The 16,356-nt window shown below is 35.9% G+C and overlaps 1 protein-coding gene across 2 annotated transcripts in view; it reads left to right on the top strand.

Moving 5' to 3' along the window:
- Window positions 1-3,960: 3,960 nt before the first annotated feature.
- LOC108368646 (uncharacterized) overlaps window positions 3,961-16,356 on the top strand; it is a 108,219-nt gene continuing 95,823 nt past the window's right edge. For both annotated transcript variants that reach the window (XM_017623547.1, XM_017623539.1), the window contains exon 1: window positions 3,961-4,012. The gene's annotated coding sequence lies outside the window, so the exon portion shown is untranslated. The remainder of the gene's footprint in view (window positions 4,013-16,356) is intronic.

The raw sequence follows: 16,356 nt of genomic DNA, 5'->3' as shown, positions 1-16,356 counted from the left end.
GCAGTGCACCCTTGCAGGATACCAACGCGCCATTGGTGAGAATGGATCTAAATACCCAATATATTATTTTCGGGTGTATTCCGCGGTCTTCAGTGTTTGTTTTCAAGCAATTTTTTGAGTCGAGAATAGCCTTCAAAAACGTCGTTCTTTTTGACAATGTAAGATTTGTGCTATTGAGTGAAGGAGCTCGAAAGTTGTCTGTCTCATATCTTAGACACAACTAGTTCAGATTTTGAGAGATAAGCTATCAGATGGTCCTTTCTGTCAACCCAGTCGGGTGGTTAAGATGATAATTGGGTACTCCGCTAACCATCGAGCAAAAATTCGTTTAGAAGCTTGCTTTCATAAAAGCGGAGATAGGAGATGGAACCTGACTCTGAGGGGTACCTCATGTTGCCGGTTTTATTATATCAGCGATTACAAGTTAGCCGGTGAGACTTTATTTACTTAGCATATTGCCAAATTGAGAATAATAAATGGGCTTAATCCTCCATCAACCGAAGGGGAGTAGTATATGAAGTCCAAATTAACATTTTTAAAGACTTCTTCCATGTCCACAATGGCTGCCATCGTTCGCTGCTCATAATTTGAATCTCCTCCTCGTCTCTCAAATAGCTCAAGGCAGTATAACATGCATGACACCCTTCCACCCTTTTCACATAAAGCTCCCTTCGGCATTCTAATTAGGGACTTATAGATTTTTAATCCTACCTTAATAAGTTACCGGTTGACCTATGGCTTCGTAGAATAGTTGATACTTCAATTTTACTTTCAATTTCCGCAACTGTACCACTTAGTTTTGCCACTGCAATCATACGAGTATTGCATAGATGCAACGTAAGGCTATGACCAACCACAACCAGTGTCATAATTATTGTTAGGGAAGCAGCGCGTATGCAATTGTATATTACGGCAGCTCATGCTGGAGTGTCGACTGCTGCCACAGCTTGACCGCCTGGTCATTAACAAAGCAAAGTTATAATTGATGAGTGAAAAGTGAAAGCCCTTAGCTTACGACCAAGGAGCGAGCGTAAATGACACTTAAGTGTGGCTGCTTTTTGGAAAGCATATGTAGGTATGCATGAATATTAGGGTGGTCCACTAATACATGCGGGGAAAAATTTAAAATGCTAAGCTCTCATCCTCTAGGATTTTTCTAAATGGAAAAAAGGTAATACCGGTATTTTTTGGTTGAAAAAAGAAATGATATTTAGAACTGCCTAAAAGCCCATGAAGTTTTTCGTCTATTTTATGTGGGGAAAGGAACTTTTTCGTAGAAATGGTATAGAATTCTTGAAAGTCATTATTTTTCGAACGGTAAACTCTGCGGCTCCTCAAGACCATTTATTGATAGTAACTATTTTTTAAAGGTCTCCCAAAACCCCAAAATGGTGCAATGGTGGCACCCATATGAAATCGTTAAACGTTAAACAATTGGGTATTATTAGCGGAAGTTGGTAAAGAGAAATAGACTTTTCCGATTGAAAAATAATCAAATTTCTACGAAATACATGGAAAATTTCATGGTTATTTGAGACAGTTCTAAATATATTTTTGTTTACCAAAATTCCATTTCAATTATTCCATAATTTAAAATATCCTAGAGGGTGAGATCTTAACATATTTTCAGCTTTTTTTGAACCACCCTAAGGTATACAGACAATAAGCCAATCTTCAGTCAAAAAATTGAGAAAGAAAGAGTTAAAATCTGACGCAAGCAAACAAAAGCGAATGCAGTAATTAGTACTTTGCGCCTGCCAGCAGCCAAGTGATTAACAGCCACAGCTAATATTCAGCCAGCGGCCACTCATATATAAATTAGTTCGTACAAAAGAAGTGGACTATTACTTTTTGACAGCTTTTGAATAATTTTTTTTTAAGCATACATAAAAAAAAAAATCAAAAAAAAATGTTTTCCATTAATGTAAATGATTCCGCATTCGACAAAAAAAAATACTCGTAACACAAAATAAAATGCTGTGTTAATAACTAAAAATGACTGTTTACAAAATGTATGAATTTTCAGATGCAGGCAGGTAATTATTATTACCGTTGCACGCGGCATGTGAGCGTGCATACATACATACATACATACTACATACTACATACGGGTTAGTGTTAGCTAAAGCGCTCTCGCTTATCGCTTTGCTGTTAATTGTGTAATAACTGTTAGCTGATGCATATTTAAGTAAGTTTCCTGCTTATATCTTTGCTTATATACATATGTATGCATGTATGTGTACACTCACATGCATTTTGTTGAATTTTCGCATGCACCGCCAATAAAATAACTTAAAATCGTTAAAAAATGCTTTTCGCGAATTACGTAATTTGCTTTGCTTTTTATGTTAGCACAATTTGATGTGTGAAAGAATGTTGTCAATTTGCAGTGTTGACATTTTTTTGTTGCATTTTCAATTAATTCACTTACATTAGTGAGCGAAAATTTAAATTCTTTGAGTGCAATTAACCAAATGTGAAAATTGAAATGAGAACTACTTAGTTAGTAAGTCAATTTTTGATATGCTCTTGGTTTTAATTTTTTAATTGAGAATTCCGATTTCGTCTTCTAAAAACTCAGCGCTGTAGAACGCGTGCTTGGACAGCGTCCACCTTTAGCGCCTACAAAAATCATTAAAGACAGGTGGGGAACATCTGCCTTTGTTTTACGGACAAATTATTGGGATGATCTCACTTCTCTTGTGGTGTTTGGTAGTGGACTCCCTATAATGCAGGACTTCGTTCACATTCAAGCTTACGCGGTTGATGTCCTTCAAGCGGAAGTCTTTGCAATACTGAAAGTTGCAGACTGTATATTTGGCGACAGGCGCGGACATAAAATCAGGATCTGCTGTGATAGCCAAGCTGCTCTAAGCTCCTTGGAAAACATTTGCAGCTTTTCAAAAGTAGTCCAAGAATGAAAATTTAGGCTGAACTCCGTTACAAGGTGGAATGAGTTTAAGGCAAAGAACAGGCTAATGAATTGGGGAACAATAATACATTTTAATTGAAAAAAAAATAATGGATTAAAAATAGAAAACAAAATTCGTTCCTAAAAATTTTATAGAAAAATAAAAAAATATTTTCCTTTTTAAATCATTAAAATCTTAAGAAAAAGTTAAATAAAATAAGTCTATAAAAATTAAGCGAAAAGAAAATGAAAACAATTATATTTTTCTTATAAAGATAATTAAATTTAATAATTAAAAGAAAATTAAAAAAAAAAAACTATGTTTCGAACCCGGATCTCTGGAAAGGCACAACAATGCTTTTCTCATGCGACCATTGCAACTGTTTGAGTGGTTGAGAGAGCTTTTTTTTGTACTAGAATAACAAAAGTATTTCGAGCTACCTTGCCATCTGTCTCACATTTGTCTTAAGACTTTTTACTAGCCTAGTCAGAATGGTCCTCTAAAATACTTTCTCGTCAGAGGTCGCGTTGCAAATGGCCCATAACAATAATTTTAAGTATGAGGAAGGTAATCGGGTGTCAAAGTAATTGCTGGAGCTCTTTTCTATGAGACAGACTAAAGAATGTCTCATTCTCATCAAAAAATTCTATATCGATGGCTGAGTGGAAGATCAACCTATCTCACAGCCAGTTCAAAAACGCCCTATCTTAGGAAATTTTTCAACAACGCCCTACTTCAGAATTTAATTGAAGAACGCCCTATTTCAAAATTTTATTGAAAAACACCCTATCTAAGAATATGTCTGAAGAGCGCCACATTTTCAATGTATTTTCAGCTGAGTTAGGGCATTTTTAAACCGAATTCTGAGATAGGGCGTTCTTCAATACGGAAGTAGGGCGTTCTCGAAAAGTTTTCTTAGATAGGGCGTTTTCGAACTGGCTACCGAGATAGGTCGATCTTCCACTCAGCCATCGATATATCATATTCATCTTAATTTTACTCAATGAGCGAAATATTATTTAACTAAAAGTTTTCTCTTTTCTCTTGCAGGTTCGTATTTGATGAACATTTAACTACAAATATATAAAAAGCTATTAAAGGTAAGTACATAAGGCTTAGTGAAAGAGTTTACTTATTGCCCTTTTTGCTTCATTTCCAAATAAACTCTATCTCTTATACATAGATAGACCATGACTCTATCTGCGTATGTCGCCGCCATTGGCTTAAACTTCCTTGTCCTGAGTCAAGGGATGCCGCTCCTGCAGAGCCACGGCTCCTGAATTAGTACCACATCAACTCCTCATAACTGAAGGTGGAACTAAAGATTAGCTGGTGCCTCTTAGAGTACTAAAAGTTAATTTGTCGAACTATCATCCCCCAGAATCCTCTTCATCAGCGCTAGCTCCGTGTTCTCATCCTTGGCCTACTCAAATATCTGTCCAAGGCTGGTCACCGACACCTCCAAAGTGCACACGCCGCTTGCACTCTCAACGGCCGAGAGGACCGAAACACAGTACACCAACATTTTCAAGAGAGCTTCTTCCCCTTTCTGTGCTTCCGACGCCTTAAGAGACTGAGCGTTAACCCCACTGGCAACGGCTTGGAATACAATGAGAATTACCTCCCCGAAGTAATAACATGTGAACTCCTTGTTATCCATGAGAAGGCCAAGATACTCTGTATTAAACAGTATCAGCGCTTGGCGATGGGGTTGCTCGGTCATCTCAAGTCAGATAGCCAGACAACCCTCCAGTTGTGGACTAGAAAGTCAGATTTACAGGATTTTGAGGATTTCCTCAATTTCACCTGTGACTAACGATTTTTCGGGGAGATAAACGCATGGTCACGGTCTCATACCCAAAGATGTCCTATCAAGTTCTTCTGTAGCCTTGTTTAATCCGATCGACCTTTAATTAGCATAGACGGATCTTCTAAAAAGTCCATTTTACCAAGCGGAACTCTCACGCCTTGGATGTGGGCCAAGAAGACTGCTGAGATGAACGACGCTACGCATTCCCACCCTCTCTGGAGATGGCCCTGTTTACAGTACCTCGGCACACTACACTCAAGATAATGCAGCTGGCCTCTCTCGCAATTTCATGTTCGTCCTGGTACTTTTTTCAAGAGAGAGCTCCCTCTCAAGCGGTCTTTTCCGCTTAGGTAAAGGCCGATTGCAACACGCTCGCCTCTCGCCTTCAATCGACGCTTTCGCAACCTAATTCACTCTCCTGACCCACTCGAGTGTCCAAGGATACTTTTCAGATGCCTGAGTTGCATGCGGGCCACGTAGCACTTCAGGATTTTGGTCGCCTTGCGCAGATACCTTTCCCCGTGTTGGCGATGTTATCCTGTACCATTGCCTTAAGAGCTACATCCGATACAGCCTGCAGTTTTCGCCCAAAGACATCGGCAAGTTTTAGCCGACCACACCTGAGATTAGTGCGACGTTGGAGGCCACCACAAACTTAACGACGATGGTAGTAGAAAAGTACTCTGGCGTCAGCTATCCAGCTACCTTCCTGTGTGTCACCTCGGCATACTCAGCTGATAGAATACCAAAACCATCAGCCCAGGGATCGGCATATCCAACACGTTTACTAAATTGTGTTCGGTGAGAAAAGCAAGGTCCCAGGCCATTTGGCTACACTCCTTTATCTCGTATGAGCGCTTTAATGCTTACCTTTTACAGGAATGCGCTTTTTTCTGGCCACTTTGGTCACCCTAACTTAACTATTTTATTATGCTTGTGCTTCTTTGTCGTGCGGCAGATCTCAGCACATAATTCTGTCATTTACCTCATTCCTTGATCTGCCAGTTGATAGCATTCTGGCGGCGGGTGTTGACCAGTTTCGTCGTGCCTTGTTTGGTGGAATTGAAGTAACAAACGACTCTAAACCGCCCAACAGCCAGAAAGGGCAGATGCAGAACACATACATGCCTACAAACATAAATGCATGCATGTATGTGTAATCGCTAAAAAAAAGTGTAGAATATTACAGCCAAACTAGCTGCATACTTATTTACATACAAAAGTATGAAAAAAGGCAAAATGCTAGCCCCTTCGCTAAGCAGCTGTATGTGGTGTTTCAGTATTGGCTACTCCATGCACTCATAGTAGTAGCCTCTGTGGTGCCAGCACATTTGCCGCTGGCTAAGGAAGTTCAAGTCTAGGGCCTCAATAATAAACATAGAAAAAATTTATTCTAACAATAAACATTTTGCAAAAGGAAATTGCCTGGCAGCTGCTGTAAGCAGGCAGAAAGGAAGGACGGCAGGAAGCTTGCCTTGCCATATCAGCAAAGGGCTAACACACTAGCAACACTAGAGATACACCCCGTTCGGCACCCGCCACCACACTACCGACTTTAGGCAAACGCAGACAAAGAAAAAAAAAAAACGAAATAACGAAGAGTAGCTGGCTTGTCATGCGCGCAAAGACATTGGCAGCGCTTGTTAGCCATGCTAGCAGTCAATTTCCGTCTTATGGGTGAGCAGCGGAATCGCGGTGCTACTACACATAGCCTTATAGCGTTTCTTGTTGGTTTTTTCTACAGCCACCACATCTACTGAAAAGTGTACCTATTTGTGATCATTTTTTCGCTTTGTTCGGTTGATATTCCCATTCATTCCTTTGTTTCCCTAAGTACTTTTGCATGTCTGCCAATAAGGTTTTGTGTTGAGATTTTTTCCCGCCTGCTGCAGGTATTATACTATTTATTTGTTCCTTATTCTCCTGATATGTATTGTTACTTTTGTTGTTTATTATTTGTTTGCGACTGCGTGGCGAACAATGCCTAGAACCCTCTGGGGGTACATGTTTTAGGCAGTTATTTATGGTCATAGTGTCAGTGTTAATCAAATAAGAAAATCTATTTTGCTTGTCGTTTGCGTTTGCATTTTTATTTCCAATTTCATGTTGCTTTTAGCTATTGTAAGCCTTTAAAGGATTTTGTATGCCCTTAAGTTAAATTTAATGATGGGAAACTCTGGGGAATTGTTTAAGAACATAAAATGGTTTGTTTGTATAAGCGAAAAAAGTAACGTGAGTAGACTTCGTTTGAAATTGAAGGGAAATAAGAGCTATAGAATAGGGAGAAAAAAGTTTGCGAAAGAAAGTATTTAAGGGATTCCCTTAAAAACCCGAAGACTTCTAATTCGAAAGTATTCCTCAATTGAAGAGCAAAAATGTGCATGGACCTCTTTATCTCAATTTTTACCTTAATCTTAATCTTAACCTTGATAATCTGAGTATTAATCTTAATCTTAATCCTAATCCTAACATTAATCTCAATCTTAATCTTAATAGTAATCTTAATTTTAATCCTAATCTTAATCCTGATCTTAATCTCAATCATAATCTTAATCTTAATATTAATCTTATTCTTACTCTAAACCTTAATCTTAACCGAAATCCTAATCTTTACCTTAATCCTAATCCTAATTATAATCTTATTCCTAGTCGAAATCGCAACCCTAGTCTTAATCTTAATCTTAATCTGAATCATAATCCTAATCCTAATCCTAATCTTTATTTAATCCTAATCTAAATTCTTAACTTAACTGTGCCTGACTACGTCCGCCGTCCCATTCCTCCGTCTGGCGCTTTAGAAACCGTTGCGATTATTGCTCCTGACAGGGCGGGCATAGCAGCTTCTGTGGCAACCTGTAGACGGAGCTTGTACAAATTGGCTTGTAGTCGACTTACCGCTCGCGAAAACACCTACGTGCAAAGTTGCAAAGTCCTTGCCTGTGACAGTTAACCACGGGCAGTCAAATTACCTTCTGTAGTCGGCTAAGCACCAACTTTCGCTTCTGGCAAGTATCCTGACCAAGCAGTGTTAATTAGAAACCCTTGCGGTACGACATAATATCCTCTCAGACCCCTTTTGCCGCAGCTGTTTGGAGTATGACAAGGTGGAATAATTTCAGGATTTCCTACTCAGTAAGGACAGCTTTTCTCGAAAGACTAAGGTTTAAATATGTCAGCTCGGTTGTCATCAATATTCCCGTGGTACTTCCTGGAATGAACATCGGCTGTCTACGGAACCATATTTTGAGCACATAACTCATTTCCTAAAATTTCATAAGAATGGTCTAGGTTACCACTTAGCGGGGCAAACACCGTTGTACATATTTTACCCAGACCTAAGCTTGTCCTTTTCGTCAAGAGAGAAGAACTTAATAACCCAGTTACTGACAGTAAAACAGACTTAAATTTTCTAGTGATATTTGTTTGAAAAATACTTCGTCGTCCGGTTTCTGGATTGGAAATCAATTTTTTAATGAATACTTTGAAATTTCTACTTTTACGCAAGTCTCAAAAAGGACTAGTGGCGTGGAAGTGGGGTTTTTCGAATGACCTTCAAACATACATAAATGATTATGGACCATCCACACTGAGATTTTTTCTATCAGCTCAGTATTAGCATAGTCTCGACCACAGAAAACGGAGATCAAAGAATGCTACTCTTTGATAAGTGCCTTTGGTTCTGTGATAATTGAAGCCTCATAAAGAGAACACGACGAGTTTAGCCTTATGAAAGTCGAGGAATTGCCGCACTCATAACAAGGAAATAGTTGACGAGCTAGCTCGGAATGGAGTAATGCTGTTTGTTTTAGGTCAAAAAGAGGGAGGTTTTCTGGCACTAAGTTGTATTAAAAAGCAAGATTTCTTAGCACTGCCTGAACATGGCTAATCAAAAGGGAAATTAGCAAGGAAAATACGTCAATTGGAACTTAACTAAAAAGCAAGGTTGACTATTTTCACAGGCTACTGAGGCTCTGATATACCAAAACTCTAAATAACTATAAGCTTAAATATTAATAGAACATATCCTTAGCGGTTGCCATGAGCTCTGTGAGTCAGAATAAGGGTTCTAGGCAAGCCACATACACACTAGATTTACTCGATTTCTGAGCTCCACTGGTGACGACGTTGTGCCTTCCGTTACTCAGCCCATAGCTATTTAATTTTTGATATCTCCTAAAGCTATTTTCTTGCTATATGGTACTGGGGTTAAATATGAGTCTTGTAGAGAGTTCGGATATGGTAGAATGCTTACTGTGTGGATATACGGGCAGAAATAGCTTGTTCTATACTTGCATTTCCTCAAAGAATGAGGGGATTTGAGGCTTAAGAGGTCTTTTAGACAGCCAAGTCGAAGGTTGACGGAAGGGTAGTGCGAGAAGTCTTTTTGTTGGAAATTCTCCTTCAATAACTGATTTTTTGCATCCTGACTGCGATAGTGTTTTCTTGCAGTCTGATGTAGACAGAGCATTAGTTTTATATCTGTGTGACGTGATAGGGAAGGCAAACATCTACTTCTATAGCGAAGCTGGGAGAAAGCTTTTGACTATCTGATGTCTCGCAGCTGTAATAGCTGCTTATAAAACGAGCAGATTGCATCATTTGATGGCATTTTTTTTTAACGAAGTTAATGTCACGATAGTCATCACTGAGTAAATATTTGTAAATACATATGTTTAGCTTCACTGCTATAGCTGTAATTATCGCAGAATTTCACTTAAATAAGCCACTTAAATTCACTTGCACTTGGCTTACTTTTACCTTGAGTTACTAACGTTTTTTTTTTTTTAAATTTTTTTACCAAATTTTATTTTCACTTGACTTTGTTGTAATTGTGGATTAACCTAGTTTTATTTTCTATTACTATGAATAATATTAATAAACACAAAAAAACCAATACAAAGCAATGTTAATGAGTGGGTCGAATTGGCATAACAATGACAAGCAACACGCAATACAAACACAATGGCAAAACCGAAAAATTAAAAAAATTGCACGACATGAGTAAGACGTTACACAAAATCATTGTTGAATTGAATTCATTTTGATTGAATCAGCATAAAAGACTTGATTTACGTTGCAAAAAGAGATGGTAGATGAAATATTTGAAATTTATAATGAACTTCACAAAAGAATTCGCTTTTTACCAACTGCATTTTTTATTTTTATTTTTTAACGTAGATTTACAATATTTGGTACTGAATATTTAAATTCCAACTAAAATACTTTTTTTTTAAATTTTGCACTTTTTATTGTAAGTTTGTGCATTTTTTTTTTCGTAAAAATAATTTCACAACCACCTCTGGCACAATTGCCATGTGAAATTCTCAACTAGACAACGCCAAAAATGCAAAACAACTCAGATGCCACCAAAAATTGGATATTTATTCTGATTTTTCTGCATTCGCATCCAAATATAAATTACATGCTTTGCGCACACCGAAAATGCTTTGTTTGCTTGAATGTGGAGCATGGCCTGCTTTTCATAGACAATTTTTCGGCAAGCATTGTTTTTGGTTTGCATTCGCGTTTACATTTGGCTTTGATATGGGATATTTTAACTGACCGCTTTTATTTGCTGAGGTTTTTCTAAATTTGGTGGTGGGCGATCACTCAAGTAGCGGATAGGTAAATATACTTTTCTTGTACTGTGCTGCAGAAAAATGTTGGCGGCTTTTTGTGTAATTTAGAATGCCCAATTTTGGGCACCTGATGGCGGAAAAAAATAGGAAGAAATCACATTAAGCTTTTTTTTAGGGAAATATTAGATTTTTTGGCTATTTGAATGGAAGAACTTGACACGAAATAGTTTTTTAAATACACGCTAAGGCAACAAATGAGGAAAGCTGCCAAGTACTTATGTAAAATCCTCCATGAAAATTGCTCTACAGAAGTTACTAGAAAATGTCTGCCGTGGTTCACGGAGGTACGCTGGTGGATTCACTAAACGAAAGGTTTTTCCAGCGTTCATTGGCTTATTTAGTATTTACCATATAGTGGTGAGTATTATTTAGTGTGCCTACTCTTGATCTCTTTGGGAAGGATATGGGTGCTAGTGCCCTTCTTTGTTAGTTTGTTAGCTATGCAATTCCACTTAGTATTATCCAGATGTTCAACCACTCATAGCAGTTGAATTCTCTAGTAAGGTAATTCAGTAAGGAAATTTAGATTGTTGTAGACTACACACGTGTCTATACACTAAATTAAACTGGAAGCTTAACGTTGAGAAACGCAAAGAGAGAACCTGTCTCGCTTATTATACTTGTAAACGGATCGTCAATAGAAACTGGAGCTTAAAACCGAAACTTGTAATGTGAATTTACACCGCTATCATAAGGCCAATACTTACCTACAGCATCCTGGTATGGTGGTCAGATTAAGGAAAACAATACAATGTCTGTCAACTAAAAAGCTGCCAGCATTCCTGGCTATATCAACTACTGTAACCGAGTATAAGCTATTCAAAGAATGCAGAATGGAGCGAAGCTCGGCGTCTCAGTTAATGTCCATCTCTATTGGCTGGGTTCCTGACCATATGAACATAGAATGCAACGAGAGAGCCCACGAACTGGGTAAGGCGAGAGCTTGTTTGGATGAATCTTTACCGGTTAAACTGTGTTGAAAGAAAATACAAAAGTAAAGTTTTTCTTTTAATTTTTTTCATTTTGAGGAAACTTCAAAATTGTATTCAACTAGTTTTTAGTATGTAACATTTATTAACTGGAACAGGACTTTGCACTTTGCATTAAAAAAATTTAATATAAAGATATAAAAATGCAAAAATCGGTGGTGAAATGAAAACGCTTCCTTAGTTAACCGGTTCTTAGCAAGTATACAAGGAGGCCCTAGCAGTCTTCAAATCGGCGATAAAAAGGCACAATATTTTATGTGGAAAAAATTATCCAAGGTTATATGTAGGTACATATGTATGTACATAGAAAAAATTCTGAGGCCAAGCGTTTACGAAATTTTCTCTCAAAAGGTTCTGTCATCCCAACTGCAATCGTGACTAGACTTCGTCATACGATGAGGTGTATGCATATTCATGACCACCTAGCTTAGCCTTCTCTGGGTCCAGATTAAACATAGTTGGTTCCAGAAGAAATTATTAGTTTTACAAAAATCAAATGAGTAAGCAAAATCTTCAAATCAAACTTATGATAAATGTACCTATAATAATATCGATAAATAGGTAAATCGACACTTATAAGGATTGCAAAATCAATAAATTTATCGATATCAGGATCGATTACTATATCGATAACAATATTGATTTTTATATCGATAAGTATTTCAATAAAAATATTGTTAATATATCGACAACAATATCGACTATTATGTCGATAACAATATCGATAAATAATTGTATAACAACGTCGGTATTTTTTATCAATAAATATGACGATTGCAAAATCGATAAATTAATTGGTAAAATTTCGATAAAGGCTTAAATTCTTAAATTAAAATTAATTACTTAATTAAAATTAAACTTCTTAAAGTACCGAAAATTTTAAAATAGACCGGAGAATTTCCAAATATTTTTGAAATTTTTCAAATTTTTGATTTAGTCCCGAGAATCCCGAAAATCCCTTAAATAGCGAAATAGTTCTTAAATAGAGTTGAGGTGAGGTGTGGTGAGAATTGGTGTGATGAAATCAGTTGTGGTGAGTCAAGGTATGCTGAATTTAGGTGTGGTGAGTTTAGATGTGGTGAGTTAATGTGTGTAAAATTTAGGTGTGGTGAGGCATTCTGTTTTTGTCTATATCCTCTTCTTTATAATTACCTTTATATTAATCTTTCTCCCGCTATCTTCATCTGTACTTTTATCGGTAGCCTCATTCTTATCTTTTCATCATATTTATCTCTACTTTTACCTTTCTGTTTACTGTTTTCTATATCTACATATTCACCTTCACCTTTTTTATTATATAAGGAATGTAAATTAGGAATTGTTAAAGGGACTTACGAATTTATATTCAAGCGAGTGGAGTAGATCAGTCAATCGTATTGCGTCTTAGTATTATTTAAGAGAAGCCATCTAATGTGGTGTTCAGGAAGTTTAAAGTCGGAGGAATTTCTTTTTTAGATAGTAATACAAGCTATGAATTAATTATGAATTAGGAACACGTGCCTGTAAGATTTGTTAATTTGACATACATATGGGTGTGAGAAAAAACAATGAACTAATGTTTGAAATGCTTCAGCAAACACAATTTTTAAGAAAATCTGATTAAAGATAATATAAATTCAGGAATTACCTGCCATCAGCGAAATGCAAAAATCCACTTATTGCTCATTATTAGCCAAATAAAGTCACGCAACGTGTGTTTAGTCATGTAAAATTTCTACGCATTCATTCTTTTGTTCGTTACCTAAAAGAGTAAATCACAATGTGAACACAAAAGCATTAAGCTTTTCTTATATTTTCACCAAAATGGCGTAGGTGTAGTGAAAGCTGCGTTCTCAATTTCCATTGATGTTTCATGTGGCAACAATTTTTCAGTTAGATTTTGTGTAAATAATACATGAGTCGGAACAACAATAACAATCTGTAGTATGCAAATACTAAAGTAGGTAATTTGCTTGCGTGTGTTATAAATAAACTGACAGCAGCCAGCAGACATATTTTGATGCTTGCGAAAGTAAAAAAGTATAGAATTTGGTGATGAATAGAGTTTCTGGTAAACCATTACTTTTAAGTCATGAAAAGAAGAAAGAGATTTAGTAGTGGACCTTTAAACGTTTTTTTTTTAACAACGCAGATATGAAAGTATTTTTTTAATCCGAATTTCAGACTTATTCCGCTGAAGTGCGTCATTTAAAGTGGATTAAAAAATGTATGCACGCAAAGCTGCTGCTTTTACTAAAGACATGCAAATATTTATACAATTTAAATTTCTACTTTTAAGATTTATTCTTTTCACCTCACAAAAAAATAAGCGTCTGCTCAACGCTCGCTTAAAATTACACTTTTAGCTGCATATTTTATACAATAATTTTGTTGCGAAAATGTTCTGTGTAGCAAAGGCGGTCATTAAACTAAGTGTAATGGGTTGGAACGCCTGTAAAACAAGAAAAAAAAAAATAAACAAAAAAGATTAAGTTAATAAGTCATTGTGTTTTCTTAATTTGTATAAAGCTTATGCTTTAACAAAAAAATCAAGCAACGAACTTGCTATACAAAAGCACGTCTAGTCAGTAGCTGTTACTAAACGCAACGGGAAAAACACACACAAAAAAACCAAAAGATCGTAGCAACGAACTTTGCGCCGAGTGCTTTTGTTTATTTATGTGTATACCATTTTTTTTTTTTTTTCTTATTTTTAATCATACCAAGTCTCATCAGCAGCAGTCGAAACGCGAAACAAATTAAATATTCATTTGAGCGCAGATTTTCTCAGCATATTCTGGTGCTTTGCTTTGAATGAAAGTAAAAGTGTGAAATTTCTCCTTTGTAGAAAAAAATATTTATAACTGTGTTCGTGAAGATGCTACTGCTGAGTAGTGTTCGTAGTAGCTAAGGTTATTTATTGTTTAATTCTCGCTTTTGTAATAGGTTATAAGGCGGGGAAAAAATTAAAAACAAAAAAAAAAAAAGGTTGCTGCGTTTGAAAGCTCCAAAGTATTTTGAGCGTGAAAAAATCCATAGTTAAAAAAGTCATTAAAGCACTGTTATCTGACAAGGTTTTTTGGCTACCATTTTTGTAAAAAGTTATAATGAGACCACTGCAAAAAAACACAAAAAAAAAATGTGGGACAACGTCCGAGTGTTCATGAGCGGACTGTTTATAGTTCTTTTAAGCCATCGCCAAAATTTATGTAAATAAACATAAATAATTACAGGAATTTATGTTTGCTAAAATGTTCTCACGCAATGTTAGAAACAAGATGCGCATAAATTAAATATATTCATTAATTTTAATGATTACATGCCATTAAAAGGTTGTATTATCGAAAAAATTACAAAATATCGATTACACCGTGCAACAGTCAATTTTACGCACAAAAAATTCAATATATTTGCGTAACTAGGGCCCAAAAGTAGTAAAACTACGTTTTAGTCTGACGTCAGCATCTTACTTAAAAGGATTTTGAAATTTTTAAAACTATGACTAATTGAAAAATTATTTAAAAAACTCAGTGCAATGTTGAATTATATAAAAGAGAAAATTCCGTAGAACTGAAAATGTTTGAATTTCTTGGTGCATACGCATGATTAGGTACAGTAAAATTCCTTTTAAATTTTATACTTGAATATGCCTAAAAATTGCAAAAAAAAATTGTTGAAGACTAATAAACATCCGACCACATCCTCGAAATACGCACTACTAACTTTATTAACTTAAAAAAAATTAATCAATCAAAATGGCATTTTCAGTACTTATGCATCTTCACAAACCAAAATACATAAACTTTTTAATTCAGTAGCATTTTCTTTTAATTTGGTACCCATATTATCACTCCACATTGCAATGAATTTTTGAAAACAAGTCTTTGAATTAATCATATTTTTGAAATTCTTTAAAAAAAAAATCCTGACGACACAGAGAAAAGCTAAAAATGCAATTTCACTATATCTGGCCCATAGTTTAGTAAGTATGTTGATTGTTTCTTGTGTTTTGAAATTTATGGGGTTTTGTGGCACGTAGTTTTATTTGATCTAAAAAATTAAAATTAAAAAAATAATAATAAAATTTTACCGAACAAATTACAAATCCACATTTAAGGATTATTTTGGTTGGGGAAAAAGACGAAATAAAAAAATTTGAATTTGCAGAAATGTAAAAATATAAATTTTTATTTTTAATGATTTTTTGTCGTTGAAATCATCAGTTGTTAAAAGAAGTTTTTATATGTATTTATAAGCCACTTGTTGATAAGCGCAATAATAATAACAATTTATAAAAAGTCGTATGCCATTTTTGGCTGAAGTTCTTACCAAGGATAAACTCACCCAGACGATAAAAACCTTTCAGTACATATGTATCAGTATCGTCATCACCCTAATTACAATTATTCGCATCATCATCATCAGCAACATTGTTGTCAGCAGCTACACCATCATCGTCATAAATACCACCATCATCATCAGCACAATCATCAGCACAATCATCATCCAAATCATCATCATCAACATCACCTCATCATCACTACCATCGTCATCATTATCATCACCAACTTCATCATCATCAATATTCATCATCAGCAGCAATATTAGCATCATCAACAGCACCATCATCGTCATCATCATCATTACCATCACCATCACCACCATCACGGTTATCATCATCATCAGCATCACCTTCATATTCATTATCAACATAAGTATCAAAATCACTATCGTCATGGCCGTCATCATAACCTTTATCATCATTACTCTCATCAACATCACAGTGATTATCATCTTTACTATCATCGTTATCATTATCCCCATAAGCACCATTACCCGTATCATCTTCCTCGCCACCATCATAATCAAATCAGCACTATCATCATCATCTCCATTGACTCGACAGTTGTTGTTCAGCCTTGACCTCGGTCAGTGAATTTGTTCAGAACTTTCCATAAAGTATTCTACAGCTTAGCAACATTTCAAGCAGGTGTGATATTTATTCCCAAGCTTGACTAAATAAATGC

Source organism: Rhagoletis zephyria, unplaced genomic scaffold (assembly GCF_001687245.7).
Source record: "Rhagoletis zephyria isolate East Lansing unplaced genomic scaffold, Rhagoletis_zephyria_1.1 Rzeph_scaffold_00052, whole genome shotgun sequence".
NCBI lineage: Eukaryota > Metazoa > Arthropoda > Insecta > Diptera > Tephritidae > Rhagoletis > Rhagoletis zephyria.
Note: the sequence above shows the minus strand (reverse complement) of the source record. Positions and strands in the feature narration are given on the sequence as shown.